Source organism: Papio anubis, chromosome 1, assembly GCF_008728515.1.
Source record: "Papio anubis isolate 15944 chromosome 1, Panubis1.0, whole genome shotgun sequence".
Taxonomy (NCBI): Eukaryota; Metazoa; Chordata; class Mammalia; order Primates; family Cercopithecidae; genus Papio; species Papio anubis.
Window position 1 is genome coordinate 130699502 of NC_044976.1, and position 15501 is coordinate 130715002.

The 15501-nt window shown below is 42.5% G+C and overlaps 1 protein-coding gene across 13 annotated transcripts in view; it reads right to left on the reverse strand.

Moving 5' to 3' along the window:
* The window catches only part of DCAF8 (DDB1 and CUL4 associated factor 8), a 46913-nt gene extending 33004 nt beyond the window's left edge, over nt 1-13909 (reverse strand). For 2 of the 13 annotated variants that reach the window (XM_009184814.4, XM_009184762.4), the window contains exons 1-2: nt 13586-13909; nt 12428-12501 (exon numbers count right to left, since the gene is read on the reverse strand). The gene's annotated coding sequence lies outside the window, so the exon portion shown is untranslated. Of the gene's footprint in view, nt 1-12427; nt 12502-13255 lie in introns of all 13 variants that reach the window. The other 11 variants (XM_009184797.4, XM_009184747.4, XM_009184794.4 and 8 more) reach the window with 8 other exon arrangements.
* Between the last annotated feature and the right edge of the window lie 1592 nt (nt 13910-15501).

The window sequence follows — 15501 nt, forward strand, 5'->3', positions numbered from 1 at the left end:
TATAAGAAAAAAGAGGTTCAGATCTGTTAAACCAGCAATTTGGGAGGCTGAGGCAGGAGGATAGCTTGAGTCCAGGAATTAAAGACCAGCCTGGGTAACATAGCAATACCCCATCTTTAAAAATAAATAAAATAAAAAAGAATGAAAATGTATGCCACAAAATTAAAAATATCCTCTAGGTGAATGTTCTAATAGTTTTACTTAAATTCATCAAAAACCTGGAAACAAATGTTCTTCAGCTGGGTCATGGATGAACAAATTGTGGTAGGTCCACACAATGGGATACTACTGAGCAATAAAAAGGAATGAACTACTTACTGACACAAGCAACAACATGGATAGATCTCAAGTATGTTATGGTAAGTACAATAATTCAGACTCAAACAGCTATACAATATATGATTCCACTTATAGTACTTTCTGGAAAAGATAAACCTATAGGAATAGAGAGATCAGGGACTACTAGGGCTTGCGGGTAGGGAAATGAAACTGACTGCAAAAGGGCATGAGAAAATTTTTTGGAATGATGGAAATGTTCTATGCCCCAATCATGTTGGTATTACATAACTATGCCATTGTCAGAATTAAAAGAATAGGCCAACTTAAAAAAGGATAAATTTTACTGTATATAAATTATACTTGAATAAACGTGGCCTAAAAAGAGAGAACGCAGGTCGGCGCGGTGGCTCACGCCTGTAATCTCAGAACTTTGGGAGGCCAAGGGGGGGCGGATCACCTGAGGTCAGGAGTTCAAGACCAGCCTGACCAACATGGAGAAACCCCATCTCTACCAAAAGTACAAAAAAATTAGCCGGGCATGGTAGCGCATGCCTGTAATCCCAGCTACTCGGGAGGCTGAGGCAGGAGAACTGCTTGAACCCGGAAGGTGGAGGCTGCGGTGAGCCGAGATCGCGCCATTGCACTCCAGCCTGGGAAACAAGAGAGAAACTCTGTCTCAAAAAAAAGAGAGAGGATGAGAGAAGAGTGATGGGGGAAAAATAATGCAAACTGTTAAATGACATAATACCATCAAAAACACTAAATTCTCAAGGCTGTGATTAATAGAAGTTGACTAAAATGGTCAATATGTCACAGCAAATGACAGCATAATGTCCAGACTTCTCACCTGAAAACGAAAGTGCTGAAACGATTTTTGCTGCAACCAAGACTGCCTATGTGATTTCTCAGCGACCACATTAATGGCAAGATGAATTCTAAATACATAAAAAGTCTACAACCCTATTGTCTTGGTGATAACTAAGAAGAGCAGAAATTTAAGTAGCTCAAAGTTATTCTTGTGGTTGTACTATTAATTTGTATGTTTATGCTCTTTATTTTTTTTAATTTCTCTGAAGTTCACTTTAAATCCTTTGGTGTCTAGGGTCTATGAATACTGGTCTGACAACTACCTTACCTTGAGCCCGATCGAAACATCAACATCTAAATATTATTATTGTCCTTTATCCCTTTACTAAGACCTGACCTCAGTCTGTCAAATCTCATGGTTTATATAATCCCAGCATTCTCTCAAACCAGTGCCTGTCTCATTCTGCTACTCAAGTACCCAACTCTCCTACATAAACATCCATATTTAAATGAGACAAGATTTTAGAATTTCCTCTGAAACTAGAAGGTGATGAGAAAATACTTCAATTATTATTAAGACAGAGAGCCACACAGTCCCAAGTTTCTCTCAGGAGGACAGATGTCCCTTACCACTCATAAATGAACAGCTGTTCAGGGTTGATCTCCATCCAAAGTACAAATTTGCTTTTCTAGGTCCCACAGTCCATCTGATATCAACTAGTTCTACTTTCTCCACCTCCAATTTTTGTTTCCAAGATGAAATGGCTCATTTTAACTTCATTTTACTTTCCTTAATATTTCTCCTTCACAAGAAACACTTACTTCTCCAAGCCTACTTTCCTGACTTAGAATAGTGGTTTTGCAGATTTTTTTTTTTTTTTTAAGACAGGGTCTCGCCGTTGTCCAGGCTGGAATGCAGTAATGGGATCTCAGCTCACTGAAGCCTCGACCTCCCAGGCTCAAGTGATGCTCCCACCTCAGCCCCTTCAGTAGCTGGGACTACAGGTGCACACTGCCATGCTCAGCTAAATTTTTTGTATTTTTTTGTAGAGATGGCGGTGGGGGACATGTTGCCCAGGCTGGTCTCAAATTCCTGGACTCAAGTGATCCACCTTCCTTGGCCTCCCAAAAAGCTGAGATTACAGGCGTGAGCCACCGCACCTGGCCGGGTGGTGTTTATCAATCAGAGAACCTCAGGCACTGAAACTCAAAGGATGACCCCAAAGAGGCTGAAACTCATTACATAAAGCGTGTTTATTGTAGGTAGGACTTTAGTTCTGGGCTATTTTCTAATAAGTACTTGGAGGGGTCGAACATACGACACTGTCTCCTCTGGTAGGCTGGACAGATGAGCAGAAAGAAACTGAATGTTTCTGGAACGGGAAAATTAATCTCTATTCCTACTGTGCTGAAGATTTGACAGTACAAACAACCCAACTGCAGAGAGGCTCTAGCACGTACACTCTAGCTGGGAGTCTAGGCTACTCATTTTTATACAAACTATAAGCCTCTGGCACCACCCAGTGGCCTATCTGTAAGCAAACATGCTGTTACACAACAGCATTGGTACCAGGCAATACAGAAGCTACAAATATAAACAAGGCAGTCACAATCCCTTTTGTAGCCAATTAATCAATTAGGAAAAATGAGTATATAACCATGATACAAGAGATATAAGTATCAATATCTTTTTTTAAAAAGATAAATAGAATGCTGTTGTGGTTGAACAGAGGAAAAGATTATATTTAGTTTCAGGGAAAAGGAAACGCTTCTATGGAAAATAAGGTTTTAAGATGGGCCTTAAAAGACAGGCAGGATTTCAATGGGTAGAGTTGAGAAAGACATTCCACAGGACCAGAGCAAGAAAAGACATGGAGGTTAAAAACCTGACATGGTCAAGAAACATACACAGGTAGTCTAGTTTGGCTAGCCAGTAAGGTATAGTTGATAAGAGGTATAATGAAAGCTTTGTTCTTGCGGGGGGCGGTGTCAGGCATCAGGGAAATTATTTTGTCAAAGATAATAAGATGGACTAAAACGAAAGAAAAGGAAAGAGAAACAAGTTTAAAAGCTATTATAGTTGCCAAGATAAGAAGTAATGAGGGGCTGTCTTGAGTGGACGGCAAAGGGAATTAAAAAGGGATCAACATGAGAATGGTCGTAAAGGGAGGTAATGTTTAGCTCAATAAGCAGTTACAAAGCTGAGTCAAAAAAGACAAGTTCTTAGTCTGGTGCCCAGAGGAAATCAAGTGACACAAATGAGATGCTGGTAGGTGGGATAAGAGATTATCCTGAATATATTTAAAATCCAAGCTGACATGTTAGGTAGGAAAGTAGTGACAAACAAATTTAAGTTTGAAACTTAAATAAAGTAAGGCCAGAGATATAGACTTGTGAGTTATCTGTACAGAGAAACTTCAAAATCAAACACCTTGTAAATCATACCTCAAACAATTAGGCACCTAAGAAGGCTCTGGGAGAGGAAGTTCAAGGGAAGAATCTTCAGGAATACCTACTCTTAGAGAAAAGAAAGGAGAGCAGAGAGAAAAATTGAGAAGAACGAATGATAAAAATTAAATCTCTGGTAGTCAAGAATAAAAAGGTTTCAAGGTGGCCGGGCGCTGTGGCTCATGCCTGTAATCCCAGCACTTTGGGAGGCCGAGTTGGGTGGATCACAAGGTCAGGAGATCAAGACTATCCTGGCTAATATGGTGAAATCCCATCTCTACTAAAAATACAAAAAATTAGCCAGGTGCTGTGGCGGGTGCCTGTAGTCCCAGCTACCTGGAAGGCTGAGGCAGAAAAATGGCATGAACCCGGGAGGTGGAGCTTGCAGTGAGCTGAGATCACACCACTGCACTCCAGCCTGGGTGACAGAGCGAGATTCTATCTCAAAAAAAAAAAAAAAAAAAAAAAAAGGTTTCAACGTGAGGATAGGCTGGGCGCAGTGGCTCATGCCTGTAATCCCAGCACTTTGGGAGGCCAAGGCTGGAGGATCGCTTGAGCCCAGGAGTTTGAGACCAACCTGGGCAACATTGGGAGACTCTGTCTCTACAAAAAAATTCAAAAATTAGGCCGGGGCCGGGCGCGGTGGCTCAAGCCTGTAATCCCAGCACTTTGGGAGGCCGAGACGGGCGGATCACGAGGTCAGGAGATCGAGACCATCCTGGCTAACCCAGTGAAACCCCGTCTCTACTAAAAATACAAAAAATTAGCCGGGCGTGGTGGCGGGCGCCTGTAGTCCCAGCTACTCGGGAGGCTGAGGCAGGAGAATGGCGGGAACCCGGGAGGCGGAGCTTGCAGCGAGCCGAGATCGCGCCACTGCACTCCAGCCTGGGTGACAAAGCGAGACTCCGTCTCAAAAAAAAAAAAAAAAAAAAAAATTAGGCCGGGCACAGTGGCTGACGCCTAAGTGATGCTGGTAATCCCAGCACTTTGGGAGGCTGAGGCCGGCGGATCACCTGAGGTCAGGAGTTTGAGACAAGTCTGGCCAAAATGGTAAAACCCTGTCTCTACTAAAAATACAAAAATTAGCCACACGTGGTGGCACACGCCTGTGATCCCACCTACTCGGGAGACTGAGGCAGGAGAATCACTTGAACCTGGGAGGCAAAGGTTGCAGTGAGCCGAGATCGCACCATTGCACTCCAGCCTGGGCGACACGGCGAGATTCTGTCTCAAAAATAAATAAATAAAATAAAATAAAAAAATAAAAAGCAGGGTGTGGTGGTATACACCTGTAGTCCCAGCTACTTGGGAGGCTGAAGTGGGAGGATCACTTGAGCCCCAGAGGTCAAGATGGCAGTGAGCCGTGATGGGGTCACTGTACTCCAGCCTGGGTGACAGAGCAAGACCCTGTCTCAGAAAAACGAAACCAAGAAGGTAAGGAGGACAGTCCATGCTTTCAAAAAATACAGAAAACAGTATACTGTTAAAAGGCTGTAAGAGTCAGAACAGCTTTTCCCCTGGAATTATCTCAGAGATTGAATGGAATGCTGATTTTCTCTCTAGTAAAGAATCATAAAACACTAGGATTCGGCTGTCTCTTAGGTCTATAAAAATTATTTCCTGGGCTGGGTGCAGTGGCTCATGCCTGTAATCTCAACACTTTGGGAGGCCGAGGCGGGTGGATCATGAGGTCAGGAGTTTGAGACCAGCCTGGCCAACATGGTGAAATCCCGTCTCTACTAAAAATACAAAAATCAGCTGGGTGTGGTGGAGCACGCCTGTAATCCCAGCTACTGGGGAGACTGAGGCAGGAGAATCACATAAACTGGAAGGCAGAGGTTGCAGGGAGCCAAGATTGTGCCACTGCACTCCAGCCTGGGCCAAAGAACGAAACTCTGTCTCCAAAAAAAAAAAAAAAAAAAAAATTGTTTCCTTAAAAAACTCATTAGCTTACCAATATAGCATAACTATGTCTAAACAATGAAAAATGCCTTTATTCCTACTGTCATTTGAATACTTTATATACATATATTTTTAAGAAATATTTAATTCTACCTTTCAGTTCATTTGCTTCATCATTTGGCTTTGAAAAGCCCTGTTTTTTTTTTTTTTTTTGGCCAGGCACTGTGGCTCATGCCTGTAAACCCCACACTTTAGGAGGCCAGACCGGGCGGATCATGAGGTCAACAGATCAAGACCATCTTGGCCAACATGGTGAAACCCTGTCTCTACTAAAAATACAAAAATTAGCTGGGCATGGTGGGATGCACCTGTAGTCTTAGCTACTCGGAGGCTGAGGCAGGAGGATTAATTGAACCCAAGAGGAGAAGGCTGCAGTGAGCCAAGATCACGCCACTGCACTACAGGCTGGTGACAAAGCAAGACGCCGTCTAAAAAAAAAAAAAAAAAGTCCTGTTTTTAAAGACAGCATGTGCTATGAAAGAAAGAAAAGGGCTTTGGTGTCAAGCAGACCTGGGTTTGAATTCTACTTCTACCACCTGCTTTCAAGTTTTTCTTTTGTAAAATGGGATAATATCACCACCCTGCAGGAATTTAGAGGATTAAAGACAACGTATGCTAAGAGCCTGTTTGTACATAGTAGGCATTTATATTATTTTTCTAGTTTCCCATCTCTATACCAGACTACATTTCCTAGAAGCCTAGACTTCCTTACCACTCAGCAATGATTCTCCAAACATCATATACAATATAGGACACAGTTCCAAGTCTATGAAATCTGCCTACCCATTCTCTCTGGCGTTTTAAAGAATTCAGAGAGCTCCGTTAATATCTTCTTTCAAGTATTCATGTTCTACGAACTACAGTAAGGCAGTCTACCCAGGAACCCACAATATAAGCCTCCCTAAGTTTTTCTCCCTCTTTTAATTAAAAAAATTTTTTTTTACAATTATTGTAGAGACGGAGTCTCACTATCTTGTCGAGTAGTCTCAAACTCCTGAGCTCAAGTAATCCTCCTACCTTGGCCTCCCAAAGTGCTGGGATTATAGGCATGAACCACCAAACCTGGCCTCTTCTCCCTCTTGAAGGTTCTGAGGATACCCAAGATGGAGGACTGCAAAGCAATCACCATGGATAATGATGAGGATTCAAACTATGAATAAGGAACTTTGTTCCTTCTTTGAATTAATGCCTTCTCTCCCTACTGGTAACATCAAATGCCCAGTGTTTATAGTTTACTGGCTTTAATTCTTTTTTTTTTTTTTTTTTTGAGACAGGGTCTCACTCTGTCACCCAGGCTGGAGTACAGTGTTGTGATCCTGGCTCACTGCAACCTCTGCCTTACGGGTTCAAGCAATTCTCCTGCCTCAGCCTCCCAAGTAGCTGGGACTACAGGCGCATGCCACTGCAGCTGACTAACTGTTGTATTTTTAGTAGAGATGGAGTTTTGCTATGTTGGCCAGGTTGGTCTCGAACTCCTGGCCTCAGGTGATCCGCCCGCCTCAGCCTCCCAAAATGCTGGGATTACAAGCATAAGCCACCACGAGTGGCCTCTGGTTTTAATTCTAATAAAAGTATTTCAGACTATGTCAGGAATGCACTCTAACCCTTAAGTGTTAATTTCCAGCAGCAGAACTAAGAAACTTTTTTTTTTTTTTTTTTAAAGAGACAAGGTCTTGCTATGTTGCCCAGGCTGGCCTGAAACTCCTCGGCTCAAGCAGTCCTCCCAACTCAGCCTTCTGAGTAGTCAGGATTACAAGTACACGCCACTGCACCTGGCTAAGAGACCTTTCTATAAAAACATCCAAGCGCGTTTATCTCAATTTAACTAATTCTTAGGGAAATCTACTTTTCATTTTGTTTCCATCTCGATTTACGTTTACATCAGAAGTCTGTTGCCATTAACAGTTTTTGCCATTTATATTTCAAATTTTTCTTAAATTGCTGGAGAGGATTTAAGATGAAAAAATGAAGCTCCAAAGGTACAACTTACAATAAAACAGTGAAGAGAGGCTTAAAACATCAAGAAGTGCCTTCCTACAGGTTAGGTTAGAAGAAAGGGTCTAATGTTGGATCCTAAGTAAGGTTACCAAAACATACCTGGTAATGTGCCAATGATTAAAGTACACCAGAGGAATACAGTCACTTGGCTACCACTAGAGGTAAACCCTATAGTAGCTTTCCAGATGGCTAAGAAAAAACCAGGAAGAAAAAAAAAAAAAGGCATGTGAGGCAAATATGTATGCTTAACTTCAGAACTTGGCCAGACTTCCTTAAACAGTATCTTCAGAGGATAAATAGCAAATATCTAATCTCAGATACAATGATGAGAATTTTTGCAATGACCCAATCCACTAGACATACTATTAATACATTTCATTAATAAGATGCCATCTTTGTCATATTAATTACTCCGCAGTGCCCTACTGGCAACCTCAAGGCAGCCTCCGTTCATTAATTTATCTGTATCATAACACATTTCTGAGGTTAGGTGGTACTTGAGAAATCTGGCTTCTGGCCCAGGAACTATGTCCTGTAGAGGTAGAGATAAAAAAAAACAAAAAAACAAAAAAAAACCTGCTACAAAGAAGTGACTAATTCATAAAATTCATCACTCACCAATTTTTGAAAAGCTTTCAAAGACTTTCTACTCACTCCAAGAGCAGAATGACTAAATCAATAAAGAGCAAGTAGCCTCCTTTTCTGACTGATTTTAACAGCAATGACTTTTCTTGGGTACATTCGTGAAAATAAAAGATGAAGTTTTAATACTACTACAAAGCTAAGCTAAAACTCAATGGCTTTTGGCTCTAAAATGAAAATATATAAAGTCACCACTCCATGCCTATTGCTGATTCAATTAATTCAGTTGCCTGCGTTCCAAACAGATGAGGGTAAACAGCAGATTATCTTAGCTCACTGATAATCTGCTTTTAAAAAAAAAAAAAAAAGCTAACTCAGTCTCAGAGACTTAAAAACTAACTCTAACACCAATGTTATGCAATACAAAGTCCTGTGTGGATACCGTTATTTCTCTTTTATAATCTGGGTATTTCCTAGACATGTTTAGAATAAACTTTTCTACAGCAAAAATAATGGAGTAATGAATCTATCTACTGAAAGCATTTTAATAGTCACTTTATGATTTTAAAAGTCTATAACTCACCTGATAGAATACAAGACTTAGAGGATGAAACTCAAGATCCCAGTCTTTCACAACAGGGTGCGCTTCTATACAATGTCTCCTTACTAGAATCTGTTTGTTTTTAAAATGTCAGTATTGTTTTAAACTGGCAACAAAGAGGCTGCTTTCTTTCAGCTCTCTGTAGACAAGCTTCTGTCTTAGGTTGGTCCTACTCAACACTAAGGACCATGGCACCGGGACTGATTCTTTTTTTTTTTTGAGACCAGGTCTCGCTCTGTTGCCCATACTAAAGTGCAGTGGTGCAATCTCAGCTCACCGCAGCCTCTACTCCTGGACTCTATCTTCCCACCTCAGCCTCCCAAGGAGATAGGAGTGCAAGTACTTGCCCCATGCTTGGCTATCTTTTTAACTTTTTGTAGAGACAAGGTCTCAACATCACCTAGGCTGGACTTGAACAACTAGGCTTAAGTGATCCTCCCACCTTGGCCTCCCAAAAGTGCTGGGATCACAGCTATGAGCCAACTGCACTTGGCCTGGCAGATTTTTATACATTTAATTTACTGCACGTAGCAGGGCGCAGAAGCTCACGCCTGTAATCCTGTTCTGGGAGGCTGAGGCAGGAGGACTGCTTGAGCCCAGGAGTTCGAGATCAGCCTGGGCAATATGGTGAAACCTCATTTTTATAAAAAATACAACAATTAGCCAGGTATGGTGGCGTGCACCTGTAGTCCCAGCTACTCAAGAGGCTGAGATGGGAGGATCACCTAAACTCAGGAGGTCGAGGTTGGAGTGAGCCATGATGGTGCCACTGCACTCCACCCCAGGTGACAGAGTGAGAACCTGTTTCAAAAATAAATAAATAGACTGCACTTTAAGAGGTTGGTGGTGAGAACTAAAAGGTCACAAGCATTCTTAGCCTTCCACTCCAACCATCCTAGGAAATACTACCTAATAAGATGTCATAATTCTTAAGTAAACACCTAAAACCCTGGAAATATAAAAATATCTTCAAGCTGGGTGCTGTGGCTATGCCTGTAATCCCAGCACTTTGGGAGGCCAAGATGGGAGCATCACTTGAGACGAGCTGGGCAAGTAAGACCTCATCTCTAAAAAAAAAAAAAAAAAAATTAGCTAGGTATGGTGATATGCCTATGGTCCCAGCTACTCAGTTGAGGTGGGAAGATCACTTGAGCCCAGGAGTTTGAGACCAGCCTGGGCAACAATGTGAGACCCTATCTCTACAAAAACCAAAAATAAAAAAAAACTTTAGAAGACAAAAAGTTTACAGTGTGGCCCACAGACTAGAAATACTGATTTACTATACACAGATGTTACCTGGGGATTCTTACCCAGCACATAAGGAAATAGAGTCCAAGTTATCCCTTTCAAAGTATTTTCTTTTCTCCTCCCACCCTTTCCGTCACCCGACATGGATCTTCAGAGTTCATAAAAACACAAATGATACAAATGCAATCTCAACCCATCTCACCACCACCCTGAAGAGTCCTTACCTTACAATGGAGAATTCAGACCCCGGATGATGGCAGTTAAAAGTTCATCAAATCTAAACTGATCACTGGTCTGAATGACACAGCCGCTTTCATTGCGATATTATCAGTACTTAATTTTCATGTGCCCTTGCCAAAAAGATGTGAAAGAAAAGCCAACAAAGGGTTCAAAACTCTTCATCTGTGCTGTCATATTATTAAGATGGTCCAGCTGTGGAGCTGAAAAAAGAACTCTTTGGCCGGGTACGGTGGCTAACATCTGTAAACCCAGCACTTTGGGAGGCCAAGGCGGGCGGATCATGAGGTCAGGAGATTGAGACCATCCTGGCCAACATGGTGGAACCCCTCCTCTACTAAAAATACAAAAATTAGCTGGTCAAGGTGGCGCATGCCTGTAATCCCAGCCACTCGGGAGGTTGAGGCAGGATAATCACCTGAACCAGGAAGTTGGAGGTTGCAGTGAGCTGAGATCGCGCCACAGCATCCCAGCCTGGCAACAGAGTGAGACTCCATCTCAAAAACAAACAAACAAACAAAAAACAAAAAAAAAAAAACCCTCTTCATTCCTAACTCCCTAGCCCTGATTCACTTTAAAAAGAAATGAAAACCTTCTCCTCACACAGTTCTTTGATAATTTGTTGATGAGGATCACTGTACAGCCCAACAACAAGGAAAAAAAAGTATTCCCTTCATGGCAAAAAAGGAAAGTATAAAGGGTAGTTGCAGGAGAGGTAAACAACATTGTAGCAGAAAGGGAAAGAATTGCAACACTGCCAACTCTGATCAGGTGTGCTAACAGAGAGACCAAGAAGAAGGAACCAATGAACAAAAAAATTTACTGATGTTTAAGAATACATTTTGAAATATACATACACCAATATCTAATATTCTGTCCTCTGGTTATGAACCCCCACCAGGGGATTCATGTTCAGAAGACAATTCTAGGTGGGCACTTACAAAGGACACGTCTAAGTTGATCAATTAAAAATCTGTTGGGAAAATTAACCAGTAAAATATGTTTTAGGGCGAAATGTAAAAGAAGCATAAATTGATGTATAACTTATTCAAAGCTATATCAATGATATGCAGAAAAAAAACAAAACATTTTTTGAGTGTGTACCACGTGCTCTTAGATTACTAAGAGCTTTAAATAGATTCCCTATAATACTAACAATGACCCTGGGAGGTAAGCGGTATTATCACACTTTTAGAGTTGTGGAAATTAAGAGTCAGAGAAGTTTAAGTAACTTGCTCAAGGTCACATGGCTAAGAAATATTAGTCTAGTATTTAAATCTTAAAATTAAATTAAAAGTCTGTCCAATCTCTAAAGACTGTCCTTTTCTCTTTATATCTTACTGATACACATACACACCATCACTAATCATTTTATTCCAGTACATAATTAGCGTTTTCTAATTCAGTCATCAAATGGAATAAAACTCACCAGCGTCACTCAATCTTTTCCCACTACAAATCATAAAGACATTAGGAATCAGCCAGGCCTGCCTTCCAGTCACTTAGCTTTTCTGTCACATGCCATGAGCCTCTAGTCTCTGCTACCAGAAACCTGAAAGCTTCAGGAAAACTGCATTTATAAGTATGTTCTGAGTCCCTTTTTGGCACCAACCCATGCTGCTGAATGCCCAGGATGTTTCTTCTGCTAACCAAGAATTCTTCAGACCAGCTACAAAAGAAAGAGCAGCCACTATTTATTTATTTATTTTTTTACAAAAAATTTCCCACTATATCCTAAAAAGTCGGAATTCTGAAATAGACTGGACTCAGACACCAACTAAAAGCAGCATCACTCATCACTCCCCAGCTTTTAGTTACAAGCAGCTAAATATTCTCCTCTAAATACCAAGGGATGACAACCCAAAGCTGTGAGAGGGGAAGAGATCTGATTTGACAACAGGCTGAACAGAACGCAGGCTAACTAAATTCCAGTTTTTAACAACGTAAGAAATATGATCGAAACATAGACAAAATACAATGAAAATGAATAAAGAAGAAAAGAAGACATGGGGTAGGGGGCACGCACTCACTCCTAGGCATAAGTCATTTGAAGACATACAGCAATAGTTTAGGACGGAAAGACAAGAAGCCCACAGACAATTAAACTTGTAAAAGTAATTCAAACAGAGCTGGAACAAAGCCAAGAACAACACCCAAACTCTTTGGGAAACTGGTAGGAATTTTATGACTGTAGTGGTCAGCAGCTGAGCATCAGGGTAGTCTGTCTTGAACTCAAGAATTTTAATGCCTCCAACTCCCACTCACCTTTCCTCCTTTTATCACTGAAGTAAGGCCAGGTTGAGCTCCTGAGAAAATAGATCTGTCGATTCACTGAAGGACTGAGAAAAGTTAAAATTTACATGGCAAAGGTGTGTCTTCTACTGAACATAATAAAAATATTTATGAATACACTTCAGTATGTTTAGGCCTTCTCAAAACTATTTAAAAGCAGAATAATTTATCTAATTCTAATTACTGAATAACCTACACGCCTATGGAAATAAAATGAACCAACATGAAGATTAGAAGCCAGGCAAGTAATCTCCCAGCTCCACGAAAACGTAAAGTCATTTAAAAGGATAACCTGAATCTTTTCAACGCTAAACCATAACCAAACAACCTCTCAACAAGAAGCCACAGAGCAGAGGGGGAAATCCCGGAGAGAATGTGATAGCGCTAGTGCCGGTTTGTTTACAGAGACTCCAGTAACAATCATGAGTCAGAAATTCAAGCCACCAGATGCTTTCCAACTAACAGGGACCAAATGGGACCGTTCTAAGATATCCTAAAAGATCTGGGAGTTAGAGGAGGTAAACTAAGAGAATTATAACACAAAGGGTACAAGACCACAAGGCAACAACCGACTCCGGGATTCTTGGACCTCCGCCTTCCGTACAAAGTGCTGGGCCTGGGAACTTGGGATGGGGGAGGGGGACCCATTGCGCGGTGGCCCTGAGGTGAGGAGGAGACGCAGGGCGAGCCATGTCCCTCAATCTAAGGGGAGAAATAGGAGCGCACAAATGGGTCACCCAACGAAGCAAGGCGTCCCTGTGAACTGTGGGGCTGGCTCTTGGGGGCAACCCCAGGGCTGACCTGAGGAAAGGACAACCAGTATTCCCGGCGATGACTTCGGGTCGGCGGAAGGAAAAGACCTGAGCGCTAAGAGCTTGGGAAAGGGGTCAGGCCCATCCTTAAGGGAAACCGGCTGGGGAGCGGAGAGGGGGCAGGCCGAGCCGGAACGAGACACAGACCGGGTAAGGTCAAGGGGGGGGGTGTCCGGCTGGGGCAGTTACAAGCACGGGAATCGGCGAGGCTCAGCAGCCCGCTTCCCGTCTTGGGTCATCCTTCTGCTAGCGGCTGCTCCGACTGTTCCAGGCCCAGCCGCCCCGTCCACTGCCACCACCAACGCCGCCGCCATCTTACACTGGCCAGCGGCCGCCACCACCACCACCGCCTCCGCTCTCTGCGCTTGCGCCTGCGCTGCCACGCTTTCCGGCCCCGTTTGCGACGATGTGCTCGAGAAGACTGAGGGAAGAGTGGTCGCGCGAGCTCACGGCTCGCAACCCTCCTCGAAGGACGCACAAGGGGCGGGGCTTAAGGCCAACGGAAAACAGAGGGAGGGGCGCGTGCGCATTACCGAAGAGGCAAAGTTGTTTTTGTAGTTTCTTCGGGCTTGCTTTTCTTGTGATACTCAAAACAAATGCGAGTTAGGGGCTTCCCAGAGTTGTGATAGAAATAAACTAAATTTCCAGGCTACCTCCTGGATGATGGCCAATTTTGCCGTTTTTGAATACTGGGAACGAGCAATGATTGCCACAAGGATTTTTCTGAAAATCCCCGTTTCCTTTCAGGACTTCGTTTCCTTAAGTGGTTTCTATACTATCGAGGCCCATTTTCCCCTGAGAGTCTCCATTTACGTATTTTTAAAGAAGGGGCTCAGTAGCTTTAAGTGTAGCTATTCCAGAGGCTCTTTTCTGAAGAGGGGTGGTGTGGTAAAGGTTCCCATATCGGGTGATATGGGGTGACTGTTGTACTCTGTTTGGTTATGACACCTACAGGAACCGTGCAGAGGATTAATCCCAGCTGCCAAGCTGGGGAATTTTTTTTGTTTTTTTTCCCAACCAGAAGGCCAGGGTGCAAAAATCTGACCCTTTCTCACCTCCCCTACCGCTACTCTCCTAGTCCAAGTCATTATATATTACTTAAGACTACCGCAATAGAAACTTACCTCGTTTGTCTACTTCCATTATTGCCATTGCAGTTAAACATAAGGCAGCCAGAGTGATTTTTTTAAATGTAAGGTCTGGCCAGGCGCGGTGGCTTATGCCTGTAATCCTAGCACTTTGGGAGGCGGATGTGGGCGGATGCGGATCACTTGAGGTCAGGAGCTCAAAACCAGGCCAACATGGTGAAACCCGTCTCTACTAAAATTACAAAAAAAAAAAAAAAAAAATTACCCGGCGTGGTGGAGCGTGCCTGCAATCCCAGCTACTTGGGAGGCTGAGGCAGGAGAATCGCATGAACCCGGAGGTGGAGGTTGCAGTGAGCCCAGATCGCACCACTGCTCTCCAGCCTGGGTGATGGAATGAGACTCCGTCTCAAAAAAAAAGTAAGGTCGTATTATTTCCCCAGTCCCCACCTTGTTCAAAACCTCCAATGCTTCCAATCACATAATAAAAGTCAAAAGTATGATAGCCTTAGAGGCCATCAAAAAATCAGTTGCCTCTAAGAAGGGCCCTACATGATCTGATCTAGCACCTGCCTATTTATCTGATTCATCTCCTCCCGCACTGCCTAGCTCTGTTCTAGCCTCACTAGCCTTACTGTCACTCCAATCAAAGCATGTCCCAGCCCTAAGGTTTTTTCCTTTTCTTGGAATGTTCATCTACTAGATCTTTACTAGACTTGAAGTGACTATTGAAATCCTACTTCCTAAGGCAGGCAGCTCTTGACTATTTTAACTAAAATGGAACCTCATGCCATTATTCTCCTCTATCTATCCCCTTACTCTGCACTGTTTTTTTGTAACATTTTTTACCTATAACATTTAATCTAAAATTACATATTTGTAATCCAGCTATACTACTAGAATATAAATTATTGAGGGCAAGGACTATGTTTTTATCATCTTTGTAATCTCAACACCTAGAAGAGGACTACAGCACAAAGTAGCTATTTAATGCCCCACCATCCTATTCATTCTTTCATTCATTCAGTCAACAACTAATTATTGAATTCCTGCTCTGGAAGGCCCTGTTCTATGTGCTGGGGCTGCAACAGTGAATAGAACCAAGATTCTTGCATTTATGGAACTTACTAGTGCAAGGGTTGGGAGCATA